At 39.1% G+C, this 23977-nt stretch overlaps 2 long non-coding RNA genes across 3 annotated transcripts; both read left to right on the top strand.

Annotated features, from left to right (window-relative positions):
* The first annotated feature begins 6504 nt into the window (after nt 1-6504).
* LOC130978984 (uncharacterized) lies at nt 6505-7469 on the top strand. Of its 2 annotated transcripts, XR_009086505.1 has the most exons (4): nt 6505-6533; nt 6875-6970; nt 7173-7263; nt 7355-7457. It is a non-coding gene; the product is annotated as an uncharacterized LOC130978984 (long non-coding RNA). The 2 variants fall into 2 exon arrangements; XR_009086504.1 differs by lacking the exon at nt 6505-6533 and having other exon boundaries at nt 6788-6970; nt 7355-7469.
* Nucleotides 7470-7546: 77 nt separating this feature from the next.
* Nucleotides 7547-9345, top strand: LOC130978983 (uncharacterized). The gene is made up of 5 exons (XR_009086503.1): nt 7547-7629; nt 7893-8026; nt 8138-8232; nt 8715-8774; nt 9162-9345. It is a non-coding gene; the product is annotated as an uncharacterized LOC130978983 (long non-coding RNA).
* The last annotated feature ends 14632 nt before the right edge of the window (nt 9346-23977 follow it).

Below are 23977 nucleotides of genomic sequence, written 5' to 3'. Positions count from 1 at the left end.
AGCTAGATCCACTTCTATTCCCTTGTTCGAAATTTTGTGCCCAAGGACAATTTCTTCAGTCACCATAAAGTGACATTTTTCCCAGTTTAAAACCAGGTTAGTCTCTTGGCACCTCTTTAAAACAAGTGCTAGATGGTCAATATAAGAGCTGAATGAGTCTCCAAATACTGAAAAGTCATCCATGAAGACTTCTAGAAAATTTTCCACCATATCAGAGAAAATAGAGAGCATGCACCTTTGAAAGGTAGCAGGTGCATTGCACAAACCAAATGGCATCCTTCTGTATGCAAATACTCTAGATGGACATGTCAATGCTGTTTTCTCTTGATCTTGGGGATCAACTGCAATTTGATTATAACCTGAATATCCATCCAGAAAGCAATAGTACTCATGACCTGCTAGTCTTTCTAGCATCTGGTCTATGAATGGTAAAGGAAAATGATCCTTTCTGGTAGCTGTACTGAGCCTTCTGTAATCAATACACATACGCCACCCTGTAACTGTTCTTGTAGGAACCAGTTCATTTTTTTTCATTATGAACCACTATCATGCCACCCTTTTTAGGGACGACTTGGACAGGGCTTACCCAGGGGATATCAGAAATAGGATAAATAATCCCAGCCTCTAGTAATTTAGTGACCTCCTTCTGCACCACCTCCTTCATGGCTGGATTCAGCCGCCTCTGTGGTTGAACCACTGGCTTAGTGTCACCCTCCAATAGGATCTTGTGCATGCATCTGGCTGGGCTAATGCCCTTAAGATCACTGATAGACCACCCAAGAGCTATCTTGTGTGTCCTTAGCACTTGACTTAGTGCTTCCTCTTCCTGTGGCTCTAAGGTAGAGCTTATGATTACAGGAAAGGTACCACCTTCTCCCAGAAATTCATATTTCAGGGATGGTGGTAATGGTTTGAGCTCGGGTTTGGGAGGTTTCTCCTCTTCCTGAGCAATTTTCAGAGGTTCTATTATTCTCTCTGGTTCCTCCAGATCAGGCTGAACATCTTTAAAGATATCCTCTAGCTCTGATTCGAGACTCTCAGTCATATTGACCTCTTTTACCAAAGAGTCAATAATATCAATGCTCATGCAGTCATTTGGGGTGTCTGGATGCTGCATAGCTGTGACAACATTCAACTTAAACTCGTCCTCATTGACTCTCAGGGTTACTTCCCCTTTTTGGACGTCAATGAGGGTTCATCCAGTTGCTAGGAAAGGTCTTCCTAGAATGAGAGTTGCACTCTTGTGCTCCTCCATTTCCAGCACCACAAAGTCAGTGGGAAAGGCAAATGGCCCAACCTTGACAATCATGTCTTCAATCACGCCTGATGGGTATTTAATGGAGCCATCAGCAAGTTGGAGACATATCCGGGTTGGTTTGACTTCTTCAGTCAAACCAAGCTTTCTGATAGTGGATGCAGGTATTAGGTTGATACTTGCCCCAAGATCACATAGAGCTTGCTTGGTACAAGTACCCTCTAATGTGCATGGTATCATAAAGCTTCCGGGATCTTTAAGCTTTTTTGGTAAGCTTTTCAGAATGACTACACTGCATTCTTCAGTGAGGTAAACTTTTTCAGTTTCTCTCCAATCGTTCTTATGACTTAAGATCTCTTTTATGAACTTAGCATAAGAGGGTATTTGCTCAAGTGCCTCTGCAAATAGAATCTTTATTTCAAGAGTCCTGAGATAATCTGCAAAGCGGGCAAACTGCTTATCCTGTTCTGCTTGGCGGAGTTTCTGAGGATAAGGCATTTTGGCTTTATATTCCTCAACCTTAGTTGTTGTAGGTTTATTGCCTACAGATGTGGGTTGAGAAGGCTTTTTAGAAGGGTTGCTATCAGCACTTATATGTGTCTGATCCCCCACTGGCGTTTGAATGCCAGGGGTGGAAGCTGGAGTGGCATTAGACACCAACTCCTTACCTGTTTCTGGTGTCTGAACGACAGAATTGTGCTTCCTTTGGGCGTTCAATGCCAATTCCTTGCCTATTTCTGGCGTTGAACGCCAGGACTTAGCATGGGTTGGGCATTCAATGCCAGCTCTCCACCCTTTTTCTGGCGTTTGAGCACCAGAATTATTCCTCTCTGGGCTCTGACTGTCCTCAAAGGGATTTTGGGTAGCAGTTTGTTCATTTCTTGGCTTCCTGCTGCCTTAAAGTGAGGCATTTAATGTTTTTCCCACTTCTTAATTGAACTGCTTGGCACTCTTCTGTTATTTGTTTTGACAATTGCTGTTCTGTTTTCTTCAACTGCACTTCCATGTTCATATTAGCCATTCTTGTTTCTTGTAATATCTCCTTGAATTCAGCTAGCTGTTTTGTTAGAAAATCTAATTACTGATTGAATTCTGTAACTTGTTCTGTAGGACTTAGTTCAGCAGTTACTGATTTAGCCTCTTCTTTCATGGAAGGTTCACTGCTTAGATACAGATGCTGATTTCTGGCAACTGTATCAATGAGCTCTTGAGCTTCTTCAATTGTCTTTCTCATGTGGATAGATCCACCAGCTGAGTAGTCTAGAGAAATCTGAGCTTTCTCTGTAAGCCCATAATAGAAGATGTCTAACTGCACCCGTTTTGAAAACATTCCAGAGGTGCATTTTCTTAGCATCTCTTTGTATCTCTCCTAGGCATCATAAAGGGATTCATTATCTCCTTGTTTAAAGCCTTGGATGCTCAGCCTTAGCTGTGTCATCCGTTTTAGAGGGAAATATTGATTCAGGAATTTTTTTGACAACTGTTTCCATGTCCTTATGCTAGCCTTAGGTTGGTTATTTAACCACCTCTTAGCTTGGTCTTTTACAGCAAATGGAAACAGTAACAATCTGTAGACATCCTGATCTATTTCCTTATCATGTACTGTGTCAGCAATTTGTAAAAATTGTGCCAGAAACTCTGTAGGTTCTTCCTGTGGATGACCGGAATACTGGCAACTTTGCTGTACCATGATAATGAGCTGAGGATTCAACTCAAAATTACTAACTCCGATCGAGGGTATACTTATACTACTCCTATATGAAGCAGTAGTGGGGTTAGCATATGACTCCAGAGTCCTTCTGGACTGTTCATTTCCACTTAGATCCATGATGGAGAAAGGGAGATGATGTTGATTTATTTTATTTATTTTATTATATAAAAAATAATTTTTGACATAATAAAATAAAATAAAATAAAAACTACAAAAAAAATAAAAAAAGATTTGAAAATATTTTATGAGGATTTTCGAATAATGAAGAGAGAGAAAAAGTGGTTAGGAAGTTTTGAAAAAGATGTGATTTTTAAAAAGGATAAGATTTGAAAAATTTTGAAATTGAAATATGAATTTTTATAGAAAATTTCAAAAAATCTGTGTAAAAGTAGTTAGGAAAGATATTTTTTGATTTTTTTGAATTTTATTATGAAAGAGAAAAACACACAAAAGACACAAGACTTAAAATTTTTAAACCCAATGCTCCTTGTTTTCAAAAATTTTGGAGGGAAAACACCAAGGCACACCAAACTTAAAAATTTTAAGATCAAAACACAAAGAAGACTCAAGAACACCTTGAAGACTCACAAGAACACCAAGAACAAAAGAAAGAACACCAAACTTAAAATTTTTAGAAAACCCTAGTAAAATTTTCGAAAATTAAGGAAAAATTAACAAGAGAACACCAAACTTAAAGTTTGGCACAAGATTTAATCACAGAAAAACTATTTTTAAAAAGATTTTAAAAAGAAAAACTCAAAGGGGCAACTATCCCCAAGAAAATAGACATATTCAAAAAATGCATGAACTAAATAGAGAAAAATTATTTTTTTTTTGAAAAATTTAAGGAACACAAAAAGCATGCAATTGACACCAAACTTAAATTAAGAAACTGGACTCAAAAGAAAAACTAATGATTAATGAAGAAAAATAATATTTTTGAAGAATTTTTTTTTTAAAAGGGATAATAAAAGATGCAATTCTAGTGACTCTAAACCAAAGAGACAAATTTTTTCTAATCTAAGCAACAAGATTCACCGTTAGTTGTTCAAACTCAAACAATCCCCGGCAACGGCGCCAAAAACTTGGTGCACGAAAATTACTCTCACAATATGTAATTCCGCACAACTAACCAGCAAGTGCACTATGTCATCCAAGTAATACCTTACGTGAGTAACGGTCGAATCCCACGGAGATTGTTGGCTTGAAGCAAGCTATGGTTATCTTATTATTCTTAGTCAAGATACCAATAGGGTTCTTTAATTTCAATTGTAAAAAGTGAAAGGACATAAAATAAGTAATTGTTACTCAATAATGGAGAATATGTTGGAGTTTTGGAGATGCTTTGTCTTCTGAATTCCGGTAACATAATGCTTTCTCATTTTCAAACATGCAAGGCTCCTTCCATGGCAAGCTGTATGTAGGGCGTCACCATTGTCAATGGCTACTTCCCATCCTCTCAGTGAAAATGGTCCAAATGCTCTGTCACAACACGGTTAATCATCTGTCGATTCTTGATCATGTCGGAATAGGATCCATTGATCCTTTTGCGTCTGTCACTACGCCCAACACTCGCGAGTTTGAAGTTCATGACAGCCATCCAATCCTTGAATCCTACTTGGAATACCACAGACAAGGTTTAGACCTTCCGGATTCTCAAGGATGCTGCCAATGGATTCTAGCTTATACTGCGAAGATTCTGATTAAGGAATCTAAGAGATACTCATTCAATCTAATTTAGAACGGAGGTGGTTGTTAGGCACACGTTCATGGGTTGAGAATGATGATGAATGTCACAGATCATCACCTTCTTCATATTGAAGTGCGAATGAACATCTTAGATAGGAACAAGCATGTTTGAATGGAAAACATAAATCATTGCATTAATTCATCGAGACGCTGTAGAGCTCCTCACCCCCCACAATGGAGTTTAGAAACTCATACCGTCAAAAAGTACAAAGTTCAGATCTAAAAATGTCATGAGATACAAAATAAGTCTCTAAAAGTTGTTTAAATACTAAACTAGTAACCTAGGTTTACAAAAAATGAATAAACTAAGATAGATAGTGCAGAAATCCACTTCTGGGGCCCACTTGGTATGTGCTGGGACTGAGACTTAAGCTTCTCATGTGCCTGGACCATTTCTGGAGTTAAACGTCAGGTTGTAACCTGTTTCTGGTGTTTAACTCCAACTCGCAACCTGTTTCTGGCGTTCAACGCCAGAATGCAACATGGAACTGGCGTTCAACGCTAGTTTACGTCATTTATCTTTGCGCAAAGTATAAACTATTATTTATTTCTGGAAAGCCCTGGATGTCTACTTTCCAACCCAATTGAGAGTGCGCCAATTGGACTCCTATAGCGCCGAAAAATCCATTCCGAGTGCAAGGATATTAGAATCCAACAGCATCAGCAGTCCTTTTTCAGCCTGAATTAGATTTTTGGTCAGCTCCCTCAATTTCAGCCAGAAAATACCTGAAATCACAGAAAAACACACAAATTCATAATAAAGTCCAGAAATATGAATTTTGCCTAAAAACTAATAAAAATATACTATAAAATAACTAAAACATACTAAAAACTATATGAAATTATCCCAAAAAAGCGTATAAAATATCCGCTCATCAATACCCTAATCGTGTCACAATCTTCTTCATCTTCTTAATCTTCATCTTCGTCTTCATACTATTCCTCTCTTTCTCGTTCTTCGTCCGTTCTTTTTGGATTTCTCTGTTCACCTTCGAATTTCACAAATTAAATTTCGAGCTCCACCAAACATGGGCGACGGCAAGGTCAATCTCCCAGCGATCTCTTCTCCTCCAAGCCCTCCGATTCCAAAGGTCTGATCTCCTCTTCCAACGCTTCTATTTTTTTATTTTCTCGATTTTTTCGGTTGTTTTTACTTTTAGGGCTTTCCCTTTCGATTTTCATTTTCCTCTAAATCGCTTTCAAATGCTCGCTTCTCCTTTTGTTTTTGCAATAATTGTTCGCTTTCTCTCTGTCTTGATCCATTGAATCTCAATCTCTAATTCGTTCTCTCTGTCAATCGCATGCTCAACACGCATGTTCCTTCTTGGTTAATTGATAATGGATACCTAATTTTGAATGTTGTTTTGTGTGATCTTAGCTTTTGAATTTTGATATTTTAGCTGTTATATTTTTTTACAATCCCTAAACTAGTTACCTCTCTCTGTTAGCAAAATTGCTATCTTGATGGCTAACTAGATATCATGTTTTTGGAACTATCCTCTGTTAATGGCTACATGGAAGGTTGCCCCTGCTCTGGCAGCTAGTTGTGCTGCGATATTGAAGCCTTCCGAATTGGCATATGTGTATGTTTCTCAGCAGCTCTTGCAAAATCTTTGCTTCGTTTTGAGTCTTGGTTATTTTTGCTGAACTATAGGCTATGCTTTGCTTTATTTCAGGACATGTTTGGAGTTGGCTGACATATGCAAAGAAGTGGGCCTTCTTCCGGGTGTACTAAATATTCTCTTTATGTATAATAGATTATAAATAAATCTAGTAACTGAAGAACAATGAATATATGAGAAGCTCGTACACCATATGGTATTGGCCGTTCTTAAACCTGAACTCAAGAGTTCAAAATTAAAGCTTTTTCTTCGGTCATTACCTTTTTTTTTTTCTTTCAAATTTTTAAATAAAGCTTGTCTTTTCTGCTCCTACTATATACACTATAGTATATTGACTTTAAAATAAAGGATTTTGCAGCATCGGTTTCCATAACATTAATATTGGGAGGCTAAAAACAAAAAACAAGTGATATTGGAATGTGCTAATTGTTTTTCTTAATTTGTCCTTATGCTAATATCTTGGGGCCTCAAACAGTAAATCAATAAGTGTTCCATTTTATGGTGTTTTAATTGCCGTACATTTTTACTTCCTTGCAGTCTAAGATGAAGCGCATTGGAATTGATACTGAAGCACTCAAAGAGCACTTTGGGAAGAAAATTATGGATCTTGAGGAGGAAAAAAGAAAAGCGCAGGTTTGGACATAGTTAGGTTTAAATACTTTTTAGATAGCACACAAACGAAAAGTTTTTTCTGGTTTCGTTTATTTTTTGTCTACATTTTTGTGTAACTTGTTTTCAAAATTTTGTGAAAAGGAAGTCGTGAAAATAAGAAATGAAGACAGTAAACAGTATTTTTCTTATGTTTATGTTTTTCTTTTCACAATTATGAAAACAGAAAACATAAGAATGAAAACAAGGAATCAAAATACTGTTTACAGAAATCTCAAGATGTTCATGGCCAAAAATTGAAAGCACTGGAAGCGCAGGTAATATCTCGATATTATTTTCATGGTAATTGTCCTTTTCCAATGTCAAATAGTGTCTGAGTTATTTATATATTAAAATCTTGAACATCAGATTTTAGACCTCAAGAAGAAACAAGAAAACCAGGTGCAGCTACTAAAGCAAGAGGAGAAGGGCGAAGAAACTGCAAAAAAATTGCAAGCTGAAATACAGTACATCAAGGCTCAAAAGGCACTTGTGTTTAATTTTTCGAGCTACTTAATTATTGAAATTTTTACTTTGTATCTGATATTAGATTTATGAATACTGTAGGTCCAATTGCAGCATAAAATGAAGCAAGAGGCAGATTTCGACAATGGAAGGCTTATCGAGAAAAGGAGTTACTTCAGGTGATTTGCTTCTATAAATATGTAATCAATATTCTGTTTTCTTGTTTCAAAAATGCAGTGGATCTTTCAGGCCTTATAATAATTAGTCCTTAATTGTGCACAATATACAAGTCAATCAGTTCTCGGATTGCCAGATAGGCGTGCAAGTTGGTGACAACAATTGAGCTTTACCTTTTCCACTATTTGATGTTTATGCTGAACTTATTGGTATTGCCATATAGTAACTGAAATTTAATTCTTTATCTGTTTTTCAATTTGGTCAGCTGAAAAGATTTGCTTGGAGAGAACTGCAAATAGCTACAGACAACTTTAGTGAGAGAAATGTTTTAGGACAGGGAGGCTTTCGGAAGGCTTATAAAGGTGTTCTACCCGATGGCACAAAAATTGCTGTTAAAAGGTTAACCGATTATGAAAGTCTCGGTGGAGATGCTGTTAAAATGTTATAGTGAACTTTGCTGCTTAATTAATACGTAGAATAATGTGCTTATATATATTTGGTTGGTTTCAGAGAGTATAAGCAGGAACTGTCCCACTATGGTCAAAAGGTCAACATCATCCTTAGCAAACTCAGGAAGCAAATCACTCTCTGCAATCTACAGATAGGTGAGAAGAAATTTTTAGATCCCATAAAAGCATTATTATTATTATTATTATTATTATTATTCTCTTTAATAAATATAGTTTTGTCAAAAATGTAGACATGTACAGGACAAGACGAAGAACTTACATGGTTTACGTGTTTTAACTTTTAAATGAAATAGAGTAATTTATTTATTTCTTCTCCTTACTCAAAAAGTCAAAATTAATAGAAAGTGCAAACCTTGACTGTATTGAACTACTATATATAAAATTGGCTCCTTATTAGGATTATTCTAGATTAAAATTAAGCGAGATCTGCTACAAAATTGTTTTTTTTTAATAAACAATTAGCTAATAAAATTTTAAATGTATAAAATTAAGGGTTTAGTTGATATTGTATAGAGAAATTGGGAAATTTAGAAAATAAATATATTATGTTATTATTAGGGAAAAAAAACATAGTTGTTCTATACTAATCAGTTTTATTATCTACTTTTGCTTTACAGAGGAGGCAGAATATATTCGCAAGCTCAGGAAACTTTTCGAGGTTGCCTATCATCTTCGAGGTATTTAACCATCAACTTATATGGTACATGAGTAGTCCTACTAGTTATAAATAAAATTGGCTTTGCGAGAGTAATAGTTTTACAAGAGTCACCTCCATTTTGCATCTTTATTTTTGTTTCATTCCTATAGCTATTTAACATTCCAGGGTATAATTATCATCATCATAACAGAGTCTTAGGGAAATAAAACACGAAAGAGAAAGATGAAGCTGATCTATATAATCAATAGAACTGTCATAATGTAAGCTTACCCAATTTCAAATATCCACTAGATAGCATAAAAAATTCTGTTTCCTGCTCCGCCAAATTTAAATTTATATTGATAACATAGAACTGTATATTGTTGTTTATGCTGGCTTCTAAAACTTGGGTCATTTTCTTTTGAAGAACTCAAACCTGGGGAGGTGTTTTGGATTGGCCTACGAGAAAAAAAGTGGCTCTGGGAACAGCCCAAGGCCTAGAATATCTTCATGAGCAATGCAATCCTAAGATTATTGATCGGGATGTGAAAGCAGCTAATGTATTACTGGACGTGAAGGCAACTAATGTCACTTCTGTAGCTATATGTCACTAGTTATTGTTTGATTTATCTTGTAATAAAAATTGCATACTTTATTTATAGGTTTGATAACAAAAAAGGATTGAAAATTTATATTTTGCAGCGATGAAGGTAAAAATCAAAAAAGGATTTTTTTTCCAACTTGATAAGGCTATTAAAGCGTGGCAATATCTCGTCTACTGTTACGCTTGTAAAAGGGTGGCCATATCTGTTCTATTGCCACGCTTGTAAAGCGTGGCCCTACCTTCTACATATGATCACGCTTTAAAAGCGTGGCCATATTTCCTACCTACAGCCACGCTTTTACAAGTGGCTGTTTGTAAAAAAGCGTGGCAAACAAAAAACGTGGCAATAGACTAAAAAAAGCGTGGCGATAGAGTAACCGCCACCCTTTGATAGGTCACCTTTTCAAAAGCGTGGCGGTAGCTCAAAAAGCGTGGCGAAAAGCTATTGCCACGCTTTTTCAGCTTTTCGCCACGCTTTAAAAGCGTGGCAACAGACGTGTTTTCTTGTAGTGTGAAGAGCAAGTTGCTTTGTATCTGGGAGCAATCATGAAGCTGAATGCCAAGTTATTTGGTAATAAGAGTTGGGAGGATGAACCTCCATTGCTCATCAATGAACTAAATACATGGATTCAGCAGACATTGCCTCAATAGAAACCGGATCCCGGAAAGTTCTTAATACCTTGCACCATAGGCACCATGACCTTTGAAAAGGCTTTGTGTGACCTGGGGTCAGGTATCAACCTCATGCCACTCTCTGTAATGGAGAAACTAGGGATCTTTGAGATACAAGCTGCAAGAATCTTACTAGAGATGACAGACAGATCAATGAAACAGGCTTATGGACTTGTAGAGGATGTCTTAGTGAAGGTTGAAGGCCTTTACGTCCCTGTTAACTTCATAATCCTAGTCACTATGAAGGATGAGGATGAATCCATCATCCTTGGAAGACCCTTTCTAGCCACAGCAAGGGCTGTAATTGATGTGGACAGAGAAAAGTTAGTCCTTCAATTGAATGAGGACTACCTTGTGTTCAAGACTCAAAGATCTTCTTCTGTAAACATGGAGAAGAAGCATGAAAAGCTTCTCTCAATACAGAGTCAGACAAAGCCCCCACACTCAAATTCTAAGTTTGGTGTTGGGAGGCCACAACCATGCTCTGAGCATCTGTGAAGCTCTGTAAGAGCTTCTTGTCAAGCTATTGACATTAAAGAAGCGCTTATTGGGAGGCAACCCAATTTTATGTATCTATATTAATTACTTTTTCATTCTATTTTCTAGTGTTAGTCTATGTCTTCTTTAGGTTGATGACCATGTGAAGTCACAAAAATAGCTGCAGAATTAAAGCAGGAATAAAAAACAGCACACCCTAGAGGACGAGCTTACTGGCGTTCAAATCCCAGTAAGGCTAGCAAAGTAGGCGTTTAATGCCCAGTCTGGCACCATTCTGGGCGTTAAATACCAGAAATGGCACACAGATTGGCGTTTAATGCCAGAAAAGGGTGTCTGGTGTCTGGCTGGCATTAAATGCTAGTAAGGGTAGCAAAATAGGTGTTTAACGCCCAGTCTGACAGCATTCTGTGCGTTAAACGCCAGAACTGGCAGCCAGATTGGTGTTTAATGCCATAAATGTGCAGCAGCTTGGCGTTCAATGCCAGAAATGCCACACAGAGGGCGTTTAAACGCTAGAAAGGTACATGGATGAGAAATGCTTGACACCTTAGGATCTGTGGACCCCACAGGATCCCTACCTACCCTAACTCATTCTCACTCCTTTTCACACCTTTCCATAACACCCTTCCCTAAACACCATTCACCTATCAAATCCTACCCTCTTTCCCATAACCTTTTCACTACTCACATCCATCTACTATTTCCCATCATACAACCCACCTACCCCCACCAACTCAAATTCAAACAATTTCCCTCCCAAACCAAACCTCTATCACATGGATTCCCTCTCCCCCTTACCCTATATATACCGTGCCTTGCTCCTTCATTTTAACACATCACAAATACTCCAAACCCCCCTGGCCGAACCACTCCTCCACCTCCATCTCCTTCATTTCTTCTTCTTCTACTCCTTTCTTTCTTCTTTTGCTCGAGGACGAGCAAACCTTTTAAGTTTGGTGTGGAAAAAGCGTTGCTTTTTTTTCCATAACCATTAATGGCACCTAAGGCCGGAGAAACCTCTTGAAAGAGGAAAGGGAAGGCAATTGCTGCCACCTCCAAGTCATGGGAGGTAGAGAGATTCATCTCAAAGGTCCATAAAGACCACTTTTATGAAGTTGTGGGCAAGAAGAAGGTGATTCCCGAGGTCCCCTTCAAGCTCAAAAAGAGCGAATATCTGGAGATTCGGCAAAAGATTCGGAGAAGAGGTTGGGAAGCTCTCACCAACCCTATCCAACAAGTCAGAATCTTAATGATTCAAGAGTTCTATGCTAATGAATGGATCACTAAGAACCATGATCAAAGTATGAACCCGAACCCAAAGAATTTGCTCACAATGGTTCGGGGGAAATACTTAGATTTCAGTACAGAAAATGTGAGGTTGGCATTCAACTTGTCAATGATGCAAGGAGATCTTCATCCTTTCACAAGAAGGGTCAACTTTGATCAAAGGTTGGACCAAGTCCTCATGAGCATCTGTGTAGAAGGAGCCCAATGGAAGAGAGACTCCAAAGGCAAGCCAGTTCAACTGAGAAGGCTTGACCTCAAACCCATGGCTAGAGGATGGTTAGAGTTCATCCAACGCTCTATCATTCCTACTAGCAACCGATCCGAAGTAACTGTGGATCAGGCTATCATGATCTATAGCATCATGATTGGAAAGGAAGTGGAAGTTCATGAGATCATACCTCTAGAACTATACAAGGTGGCTGACAAGCCCTCCACTTTGGCAAGATTAACCTTTCCTCATCTCATCTGTTACCTATGCAATTTAGCCGAAATTGTCATAGAGGAAGACATCCTCATTGAAGAGGACAAGCCCATCACTAAAAAGAGGATGGATCTAACAAGAGAGCCCACTCATGGACCTCAACAAGAGCATGAGGAAGTCCCTCATCAAGAAATCCCTGAGATGCCTCAAGGGGTGCATTTTCCTCCACACAACTATTGGGAACAACTCAACACCTCTTTAGGGGATTTGAGTTCCAACATGGAGCAACTAAGGATGGAGCACCAAGAGCACTCCATTATCCTCCACAAAATTAGAGAGGACCAAAAAGCCATGAGGGAAGAGCAACAAAGGCAAGGAAGAGACATTAAGGAGCTTGATGAGCGGATAATTTATACGCTTTTTGGCATTGTTTTTAGGTAGTTTTTAGTAGGATCTAGCTACTTTTAGGGATGTTTTCATTAGTTTTTATGAAAAATTCACATTTCTAGACTTTACTATGAGATTGTGTGTTTTTCTTTGATTTCAGGTATTTTTTGGCTGAAATTGAGGGACCTGAGCGAAAATCTGATTCAGGCTAAAAAAGGACTGTTGATGCTGTTGGATTCTGACCTCCCTGCACTCGAAATGGATTTTTTGGCGCGCTCTCAACGGCGTTGGAAAGTAGACATCCAGAGATTTCCAGCAATATATAATAGTTCATACTTTGTTCGAGTTTAGATGACGTAAACTGGCGTTCAATGCCTGTTCCATGCTGTATTCTGAAGTAAAACGCCAGAAACACGTCACAAACCAGAGTTAAACGCCAAAAACATTTACAACTTGGCGTTTAACTCCAGAAGAAGCCTTTGCACGTGTAAAGCTCAAGCTCAGCCCGAGCACACACCAAAGTGGGCCCCGGAAGTGGATTTCTGCATTTAGACTTATTTCTGTAAACCCTAGTAACTAGTCTAGTAAAAATAGGACATTTTACTATTGTATTAGACATCTTTGGATTATTTTTGTTCACCTTATGATCCTTTGATCATGTTTATGGGGGCTGGCCATTCGGCCATGCCTGGACCATCACTTATCTATTTCCAACGGTGGAGTTTCTACACACTATAGATTAAGGGTGTGGAGCTTTGTTGTACCTCGAGAATTAATGCAATTACTACTATTTTCCATTCAATTCAGCTTATTCTTATTCTAAGATATTCGTTACACTTCAATATGATGAATGTGATGATCTGTGATACTCATCATCATTCTCACCTATGAACGCGTGACTGACAACCACTTCCGTTCTTCCTTAGAACGAGCGAAAATCTCTTGGATTCCTTAACCAGAATCTTCGTGGTATAAGCTAGAATTATTGGCGGCCATTTTTGAGAATCCGGAAAGTCTAAACCATGTCTGTGGTATTCCAAGTAGGATTCAAGGATTGAATGACTGTGATGAGCTTTAAACTTGCGATTGTTGGGCGTGGTGACAGATGCAAAAAAATCAATGAATTCTATTCCGACATGATCGAGAACCAACAGATGATTAGCCGTGCTGTGACAGAGCATTTGGACCATTTTCACTGAGAGGATGGGATGTAGCCATTGACAACAGTGATGCCCTACATACATCTTGCCATGGAAAGGAGTATGAAGGATTGAAGGAAGGTAGTAGGAAAGCAGAGATTTAACAGGGACAAAGCATCTCCATACACTTATCTAAAATTCCCACTAATGATTTACATAAGTATCTCTATCTTTATTCTATGTTTTATTTATTATTATTTTCGAAAACCATTATAACCATTTGAATCCGCATAACTGAGATTCACAAGATGACCATAGCTTGCTTCATACCAACAATCTCCGTGGGATCGACCCTTACTCACGTAAGGTTTATTACTTGGATGACCCAGTGCACTTGCTGGTTAGTTGTGCGAAGTTGTGACAAAGTGTGATTCACGTTTGAGAGCGCTACCAAGTTTTTGGTGCCATTGTTGATGATCACAATTTTGTGCACCAAGTTTTTGGCGGCGTTGCCGGGGATTGTTCGAGTTTGGACAACTGACGGTTCATCTTGTTGCTCAGATTAGGTAATTTTCTTTTTGTTTTATTTTCAAAAAAATTTTCAAAAATCTGTCAAAAAATTTTTACTTCTGTTTTTGAAAAATTATTCTAAATTTTTAAGAATAAATTCTAGTGTCTCATGAAGCATGTTGAAGCTTGGCTGGCTGTAAAGCCATGTCTAATGCAATTGGATTGAGGCTTCCCCTTATCAGTATATGAAGTTGGATGAAGTATCAGCTGTTGTATATCTGATTTGTATGCTAAAGCTTGGCTGGCTATTAAGCCATGTCTAATTCCTGGACCGGAGCTTTAGACTAACATTGCATAGATTCCTGGAATTCTTATTAAAAATTTTAAATTCCTTATTTTACTTTTTCCTATATGTTTTCGAAAAAAAATAATAAAATCATAAAAACCAAACAAAATTTTTGTGTTTCTTGTTTGAGTCTTGAGTCAATTTTTAAGTTTGGTGTCAATTGCATGTTTTAAAAACTTATGCATTTTTTTCGAAAACTTATGCATGGTGTTATTCATGATCTTCGAGTTGTTCTCGGTAAGTCTTCTTGTTTGATCTTGATATTTTCTTGTTTTGTGTTTTTTTGTTGTTTTTCATATGCATTCTTGCATTCATAGTGTCTAAACATGAAAAGATTTCTAAGTTTGGTGTCTTGCATGTTTTTCTTTTCTTGAAAATTCTTCAAAAACAAGTCTTGATGTTCATGTTTATCTTCAAAGTGTTCTTGGTGTTCATCTTGACATTCATAGTGTTCTTGCATGCATCATGTGTTTTGATTCATAATTTTCATGTTGTGAGTCATCTTTGTTATTTTTCTCTCTCCTCATTAAAAATTCAAAAATAAAAAATATCTTTTCCCTTTTTTTCTCATAAATTTCAATCACTTAGATATTAGTAACTCAAGAGTTCCTAAGTTACCTTTCCTAAGCCAAGAACATAAAATTCTATTCTAACATCCTCCCAAGCATTTCATTAAACACTTGGAAGGTACAAAAGAAAAGTATAGTAAATCACAACAAGAAAGAATTCTAACAACAATTGAATATAAAGAATTAACAACAACAATCAAGAAAATCACAATTATCATGAATTATCTCAAATTGCATTATTGAAAGAAAACAAAAGAACAAAAATAGATCCACAACAAAGTAAAGAATTACAAGGATTAAAGTACAAAACTAGAGAGAGGGAGAAGAGAGGAGTAAGAATTGATAATGGAATAGTAAATCAAAGCATGAATTAATCCTAGATCTAAGAGGAGAGATTAACCTAAACCTAATCCTAATTCTAGAGAGAAGTGAGAGCTTCTCTCTCTAGAAACTACTTCTAAACTAATCCTAATGTGTTTAAATGAACTATTGATGCCTTCCCCTTCAATCCTTGGTTCTTTAAAGCACTTTAACGCTAAAGTTGGTTGTAACTGGGCCCCACAGCTTCCCAGAAATTTCTAGGCACATTTTTTGTTTAAAACTCATGTGCGGCCTCCGGTGCAGACACGCATGGTATGCGTACACGTCCCTGGCCGATATCGCAATGTGTGCGCGAGCGCCTTGCGCGCGTACGCGTCCTTGGCCGAGATCAATTCTTTGACTTTTTTGTGCTTCTCTCCACTTGCATGCTTCCTTCCTTGCTCCTTTGATCCATGCCTAGCCTATTTTAACCTGAGATTGCTAGCAAACACATCAAGGCATCTTGTGGAATCATGGATGAATTAAAATTACCAAATTAAAGGCTTAAAAAGCATGTTTTTACATTCAAGCACAAATACGAGAGAGATCACAAAATCATGCTAATTCATTGGCTAAATGTGAGAAAAGGTTAGCAAAATACTTTAAATTCAACACAAGATAAACCCTAAAAACGGGGTTTATCAACCTCCTCACACTTAAGCCTTAGCATGTCCTCATGCTAAAATAAGAAGGAATTAAGGGATATGGCATTTATTAAATGCAACTAAGCTACATGAACCTATCTAAATGCAACTACCTAAAGTGAATGAAAATGCTTGGTCAAAACAAATCAATTTCCAAAAAAACATGTGTAAGCACAAGGGCTTAGAGCAATAGAAACCAAGTCCAAACCATAATTGCATTGGATTATCAAAAGAATCATAAACGAGCATGAATATTGATGATAGTGGTAAAAACATGTAATTGAGCTATGGAACCCTCACCGGATGTGTTTCCGCTCTTTTCACTCAAGTGTTTAAGGGTTAATTCACTCAATTCTCTACTAATCATGTTTTTCCAAAATTTGATCTTCTTCTAATAGTCAACACTTAATCCATGCATGCATACATTCATCATGAGGTCTTTCATAGGTTGTAATGGGGCTAGGGTCAAGGTAGAATTATATATGGATAAGTGGACTAGAATTTGGACCTTTGATGAGCTTAAACTTTCCCACCTAACCTATATAGTGACCTATATAATTGAATTCTAACCTAACTACCCATCTCTCGCTTTTTTACATACTCATGCATTTTCTTTTCATTTCACAACAATTATGCATTGATCTTTTATTGAGCTTTGCTTTGGGGCATTTTGTCCCCTTTTTATTTCTTTCTTATCCTTTCTTTTTTTTTCTATATATTTTTTTCTTTTTCCATTTATTTTTCTTTTGTTTTTTTTTCTCATCATTTTTTTCTTCTTTTCTTTCAAGAATCTCAATGCATAAGGTCTTACATTTAATCAATACATAAGCATACACTAATTCCCAAATATAAAAACACAAAACATCCCTTTTATCCCGACCAATGTTCCCAATCCTCACTAATCTTGAAAATAAGCACTCTCACTAGCCTAAGCTAATCAAAGGTCCAAACAAGGGACTTTTATTATTTTTCGCTTTGGGGCTTGTAATGTGCTAAATTGAGAAACAAGTGGGTTAAGCGTAGGCTCAAAATTGGCTAACAAAGGTTGATAAAAGATAAGGCTATTTGGTTAAGTGAGCTAATGAAATAATTGCCTCAATCATATAAATGCATGAATACAAGGAATAATTGGACATATAGAATTAGGCAAATCAAGGATCACAATCATAGAGAGAGAGTAATTTCACACAAGAAGGAAGAATAGGTGGTTATAAAATGTAACCACATCAAATAGGCTCAAGTCTCACTTGCTTGTGTTCTTAGCTCAAAATATGCTTCACAAAATATAGATAATTCAAGCAAGTTCCACAAAATTTTTCCAATCAATTGGGGTGGTGCCCTATAGTTAAAGAAAAATCCAACTAAAGAGTATGAAATCTAGCATCCAAAATATCTAACATCCAAAATATGCAACAACTAAGGTAAAAGTATCCAAAATAAACCAAAATAACAAATATATACAAAAGTGCACAAAATAAGATAGCCAGGTAGCATAACTAGGAAATAGCCAAAATGTTCACGTCCTCTAATGGTGCCACCGGAACCTCCCCACACTTAAGATCAAGCATCGTCTCCGATGCTAATCCTGAGGATCAGGGAAAGGTACACCGGTAGGCTCTGGCTCTGGCTGAGACTATAGTACTGGTTGCTGGATCTCTGTGGTCTCTGTAGTGACATGTGTCTCAGGTGGTGCATCCTGCTGAGCTGGCTCCTCAACATCCTCCTCCTCCTAATCCTGCTCATCGGAGGATGGGAAATCTGGGAACGGAGGTAGCTCAATACCCTTTGAGATAAACACCTGGTCAATCCGATCCAGGCGATGTATGAGCTGGCGCTTGCTGTGCTCCATGAAGCGAAACAAGAGCTGTACCAGTAAGTATGTCGGCTCTGGTGCTGGTGGTGGTGGCACATGGGCTGCGGCTGAAGAAGGGGTTGTAGAAGAGGATGGAGCTGCTGCTGTGAAGGGTGAAGGTCTAGCTGCCTCCACAACCGCTCTAGCCCTAGAACGGCGTCTAGCCGGGGGCTTCACGTGCACCCAGCCACCCCAAGGAATGGTAACCTCCTTGTCGTCGTCCTCTGGGGGTGGTGGTGTCACATCATCATCCTGCCAAGGAACATCGGCTAGTGCAACCATGCTGGTGACTAGTGTAGGGAACGGGAGTAGGCCACGGATGTGTGCTCGCCACATGCTCTGCTGGATCAATCGGGAAAAATATACCTCCTTACCCTCCATGACACAACCAATCAGAACTAACATGTCTATCGGGATCTCAGAAAAGTGAGTAGTGGGTAAGACATAGTGGGCGAATATCATCTGCCAAGTCTTAGCCTCTCTAGTCAAATGAGCAAAAAGAATCCCTTTGGGCTTTGTGTTGCCCGAATCCATTACCCATGGAGCATCTGGTGTGGCAATCACGCACATAAGCGCCTCATAGTCAAAAGTCATGCACTGGATAGCAACATCAGCCTGCTGATAAGCGCAGGTGCCATCAGTAAGGTGTTGGCACTGTAATGCCTCCTCAATGGTAGCCTTAGTAATCATAATCTCTCTACCCCTTAGCTGTACTGAATCAAGAGTGGCACGGAAGAAGTTGCAATAGAACTCCTTGACCCATGAGATATTGATGTTTCCTAAATCCCTATCAACAAAGTCCAAACCCAACTCTAGAATGCGGTTGTTGATGGCGCGTCTCACATCATTGGGGAAGGCTAGTCTCTTTTCAATGTTCAAGTTCTTCTTCTGATAATTGGGAAGGAGAAGCTCACAGTAAAGGTTGGGAAATTTGGTTGGGTCAGTGGAAGGTAGCAACTGATTTTCCTTATCCATTTCACTTAGCGGATTCTTAGCATAATTGGTATAGGGAGAAGGGGTAGAAGTCTTAGAGTGTTTCCTCTTCTTGGAGGTAATGGCTATGGCTTTCCCTTTGTCTGACATCCTGAAAAATAGAATAGAATAGAGTATAAGCAATTAAGCAAGTAGCACGAAGCAAGTAAGACATGTTCAGGATGTAAGATGAATGACAAACAGGCAAATGGTGAACTAAAACAGAAAACTTGGATAGCAAGTAAGCATAGAAAATGGAAGCATAATCCAAGAATTCAAAATTTCAACCAATGTAACACAACTCTCAAAGAATAGGCATATTCATCAATCATACCCTAAAAGAATGGTTAAAGGTTAAGTGTAATTAAAAGTGAAATTAGTACGTTAGAGAAATTAGTGAGTTAGGAAAATGAAGTTTGATGATTAGTGGTATAGTGGAGAATTGCCTAATGAAAAAAATTTGCAAAATTGTGCACAACAATTATGTTCACCAGCATAAGAGTATGGAATTCTCAAAAATGCATGAAAATGAACTCGCAATAGTTGGTGTTACAAGCAATAAAATGCAATTGTGCAACTATGAGAGATTGAAAACTAAGTTGAGTTAAAAGGAAGTTACACAATCAAAGCATACCAACTATTGTAAGAGAATGATCATAATGTAAGGAGGTTGCCTATCATGCTTTAACAAAAATGTGGCAGCTCTTTAAGTTCACTTGGTTAATGCCAATCACGGGAATTAAAATAAGAACGGGAAAACTGGCCCAAAAGTCCTGGGCATCGAACTTGGTAAGAGCTAGGAAAAGGTGGAATTGTAAATGCCAAGTTCAATCCCTTAAGCAAAGATTTAGAGTTGAAATAGTTTTGGGAAAAATCAAGCAGCATTTCGGCTATAATTTGGACGTTCCTGGATGACAAAATGAACAAGAATTGGTTTCAAAAGCATCAGTCAAGTACCATTCACATAATCAAGTAAGCATGGCAAGGTTCTTAACAAGCATAGCAGCAAACTAGAGGTACATCATGGCAAAGCATAATCAAACCACTCAGCAGCAAGCAATATGTACAGAAGCAGGTAAACAAATACAGCGCACTTTTTAGGCCTAGAATCCTCTAACCACAACCTAGCTACCTAACAGCAGTTATTTCTATCTATCCTAACATGTGAAAATCGAATTCTAACTAGCCAAAACGAACAGTAGCTAAGAGTAAAATTAAGAAACAAGAAAGCAGAGTTGAGGCGGAGGCAGGTAACCTGGAGTGTAGGGCAGAAATAGAACTGGATAGGCAGGGGGTTGTGTTGTGGCAGAAGCAGAGAGAGAGTTGCCGCCTCAGATGGTGGCGGCGGTGATCCTGTGGCGGCGCTTGGTTGCAGTGCCGGTGGTGGCGGAAGCGCAACAGTTCCTAAGTTACCTTCTGTTCCGAGGGTTACCTGAAACTGTAGGTCAATCTCAGACGAGATCTTCTGTACTGGTCGGAGCTGTTGTGTCCGACTTGTTGATGGTGGCTGGAGCCGCCGTGTCCGACTTGTTGGACACGGTGGTGGTGCTGATCCTTCGTCCCCGGAGTGTGGGGGGTACCTGCAAGGGACTCCGATGCTTAAGTTAGCAAGGATATTAAGCAGGTATTGAGTAGAATCAGAGTATGAGTTATACCTGGGTGCTCCAGTGTATTTATAATGGTGTGGAGCGACCTTCTTAGATAAGATAAGTTAGTTATCTTATCGTATCTTATCTTTGAGTGGGGTCATCTTTAACTCCAAAGGAACCTCCCTTTATCTCTGCAGGCTTGGGTTGCCTTAGGATTTGGGTCGTGTTCCTCTATCTGGGCCCTTTACTGGGCTTTCCTGTCGATTTGGCCAAGCTCTTTGAGAAGAGGTCGGATAATCTGACCTGAAGAGGTCGGTCGCTTTGTCGCCAATTATCCTAGGTCGGGTAGCTCGACCCAGGGCATGAACAGTGCCCCTGCTTGAGCTCGGTCTTTTTGTTGAAGTCGAGTTTTTGACTTTGGTCCTTCTATGACGAAGCCGAACTCAAGCATTTTGTCGATTTCTTCCTTTTGTAGAATCTTTTGAATGTAGAACGTTTTCCTCTAAAATCGCGTGCTTTTATATCAGCGCTTTTGCTTTTGGGAACGTGAGAGGGTTTAATACCTTCATTAATTGGTATTAATTGCCCCGTTTTCTCCTAGTTTTATTTTGAATTTTCTCAATCAAAAAAACGGTTTCTCTTCTTCGCTCTTCTTCGTAACTTCTCCCTTTACTCTCTTATTTTCTGTTTCTTTCGTAATTTCTTCCCGTAACGTTTGTTCTGTCACTGCTCTCTGTGGAAGAGGGGTGATTTCCAGATTTTCTCCTTCTATCTTTGAGGTTTTCCGCTTCAAGGGGTGGCTTTGTTGCTTCTGCTCCTCGGCTTTCTTTCGAGGTTTTCTTCTATTTCTCTAGGTTCGATTTTTCTTCCTCTATTTCTTTATATATCTGTAGAAAGTTTGAATTTTGCTTTAGAGAAAGTTTGGATCTTTCTGTTTTTACCGTGCCTGATTGCTGCGTGTTCTGGAATTTCTTCATTTTTGGTGCGAGTCTTTTTGCTTTTCTCGTTGCTTGAATCTTTTTTTAGGGCTTTTGCATGTTGTCGCCGCTTCTGTTTGCGTCTTCGATGATGGTTTTTGCTTGATATTTTTGATGTTTGACAATGCTTTTTGCTGATAGACTGTAGAAAGGTGGTGACTTTGTGTTTTTACTTCCTTTGTTTCCTTTGAGACTTTATTTTCTTTCTGATGAGTGCTGGGACGTAAGCTGTAGAAATTTCTTGAATCCTTGCTTTGTTACTGCCTCCAAAGGATGCCCCAGGACTTTGGTTTGAATCTTGGGGCTTTCCTTTTTGTTCATCCGTCGAGCTGTTTTGCCCCTCGTCCGAGATGCTTTTTTAATAATCCACTCTTCTTTTCTTATTGTAGGATTTAGTTGGCCTCATGTCTTCTCGCAATAACATTGTAGAGATGCCTTCCCGGGTTCTTGAGGGCATGGCTGATTGGGTGGACTCAATGGTTCTTATGTGTGTCTCTTTGGTTGATTCCGAGTTTTGCGCGCAGCTTAGGCAGTTTCATAGGGTCTGTAGTAATCCAGATGATGAGAAGAACTATAAACTTGTCCCTCCCTCCTCTGAAGAGAGAGTCTGCTTCTCTACTCGGGTTGTTGACGATCGCCCTTACTTCTATGTTTATGACTTTTTCTTTGGTCAGCTGGGTATCACCCTTCCTTTTACTAAATTTGAGGCCGACCTGTTATGGTCCTGCAATGTCGCCCCCTCTCAACTTCACCCTAATTCTTGGGGTTTCATAAAGATTTTTCAATTGTTGTGCAATGGTTTTGGTATCCCTACTTCCCAATCTCTCTTTTTCTATCTGTTTGTCTTGACTAAGCCCGGAGTGGTAAAAAAGAAGGCAGCTTGGGTCTCCTTTCGCTCTACCGAGGGAAAGAAGGTCTTCTCCATGTTTGACGAGTCATTCCGTGATTTTAAAAACTATTTTTTCAAGGTTTGAGCTGTTGAAGGAGCTCGGCCCTTCTTTTTGGATGAAAATGACGAGCCTCCTTTTCCCTTGGAATGGCAAAAGGATGTGAGGGTGTCCTGATATACGTGGGAGATGTTGGATGAGGTTGAGCGAGCCTTTGTGACTGTCTTGGAAGAACACTGGGGTCAACCTCCCCATCTCGACACAAAGAAATTTCTAACCAATCCCTCTCTTCTTCAAACTGAGCTGGGTATTTTGTGTTTCCTTTTTTTTATCTGTTTATATTGCTTGTGACTGTCTTTTCCGACTTGTGGCTTAATTTCTGTTTTATTTTCAGAGGCAATGAAGAATAATGAATCCATGAAAGCTTTTAAAAGACCGTAGAGGGCGACTGCTGCTAAAAACATCTTGGCCAAGGCGGCTGGGGAAGGATCCTCCCAAGTGCGCGTGAAGCCGTCTGTGCCGAGTTCCCCTGGGGTGAAGAAGGTGATCCCTACTCCCCGAGTTCGTCTGGTGGATCCTACTTCTGCTGCGCCTTCTATTGCTCCTCCCAATAAAAAACAAAAAACAGCTGAGCCTTTCGACCTCGATGCTCCCGATTTTAATGCCATTGAATTTGTGGATCAGCAAATCGGTCCCTATGGTTCCCTCTCCATGGACGATGTGTCCATCCTCCATTATTTGGAATTTATGGCCCAAAATAATGTAAAGATGGCGCATATGGCGGCTGCTATATACCGGACTGCTCAAAATCTTCCTCTCCACGCCACCAAAGCATTTATGGAGGAGGCAAAGCAGGAGTTTGACCAGATGAGGGAGTTGAAGGAGGAACTTGAAGTAAAGGTGACCAAGTTAGAGAAGGATCTAGAAAACGAGAAGGCGAGTTCCCTTTCACTGGAAGCTTCTTTGAGGTTGGCCGAGGACACAGCCATGATGCATAAGGAAAGTTACGTTACGTCTTATCGGGAGGTGATGCGCTTGAGGGGGGAGTTGAACAATGCCCGGGAAGATTATTCTGAGCTCCAAGGTCATCTCGTTGGCAGCGTGACTGCTGCTTACGAGAACATGAAGGAGCAAGTTCGGGTCATTGCTCCCGAGGCCGATCTTACCCCTTTCAGCCTGGACAATGTTGTCAGTGATGGCAAGATTGTCCCTGATGACGATGGTGATGATGATGCTGATCCTCCCCCTGTGTCCTCTGCCAAAGTGTCGCAATCTTCTGCTCCTCCGATTGCACCTGATTCGGATTGCCAGGTTCTGAACCGGGAGGATGGAACTATAGACGCTGTGCCTATTCAGACTCGTCCTCCTTCTCCTTGTCTTGATGATGCCAAAAAGGCTCCTGATGCTTGCTGATCTCTTTCTGGATATTTGTGTAGTTGGCCCGTCTTGTGGGCTCTTAAAACTTTTTTTGTTTATTTGCTGACATTTTCTAGTTGCTTGCTTTAGCAACTTTTACTTTGAAAAACAAA

This window comes from Arachis stenosperma, chromosome 5 (assembly GCF_014773155.1).
Source record: "Arachis stenosperma cultivar V10309 chromosome 5, arast.V10309.gnm1.PFL2, whole genome shotgun sequence".
NCBI classification, from domain to species: Eukaryota; Viridiplantae; Streptophyta; class Magnoliopsida; order Fabales; family Fabaceae; genus Arachis; species Arachis stenosperma.
The sequence above is the reverse complement of the archived record's forward strand: the minus strand, read 5'-3'. Positions and strand labels throughout refer to the sequence as shown.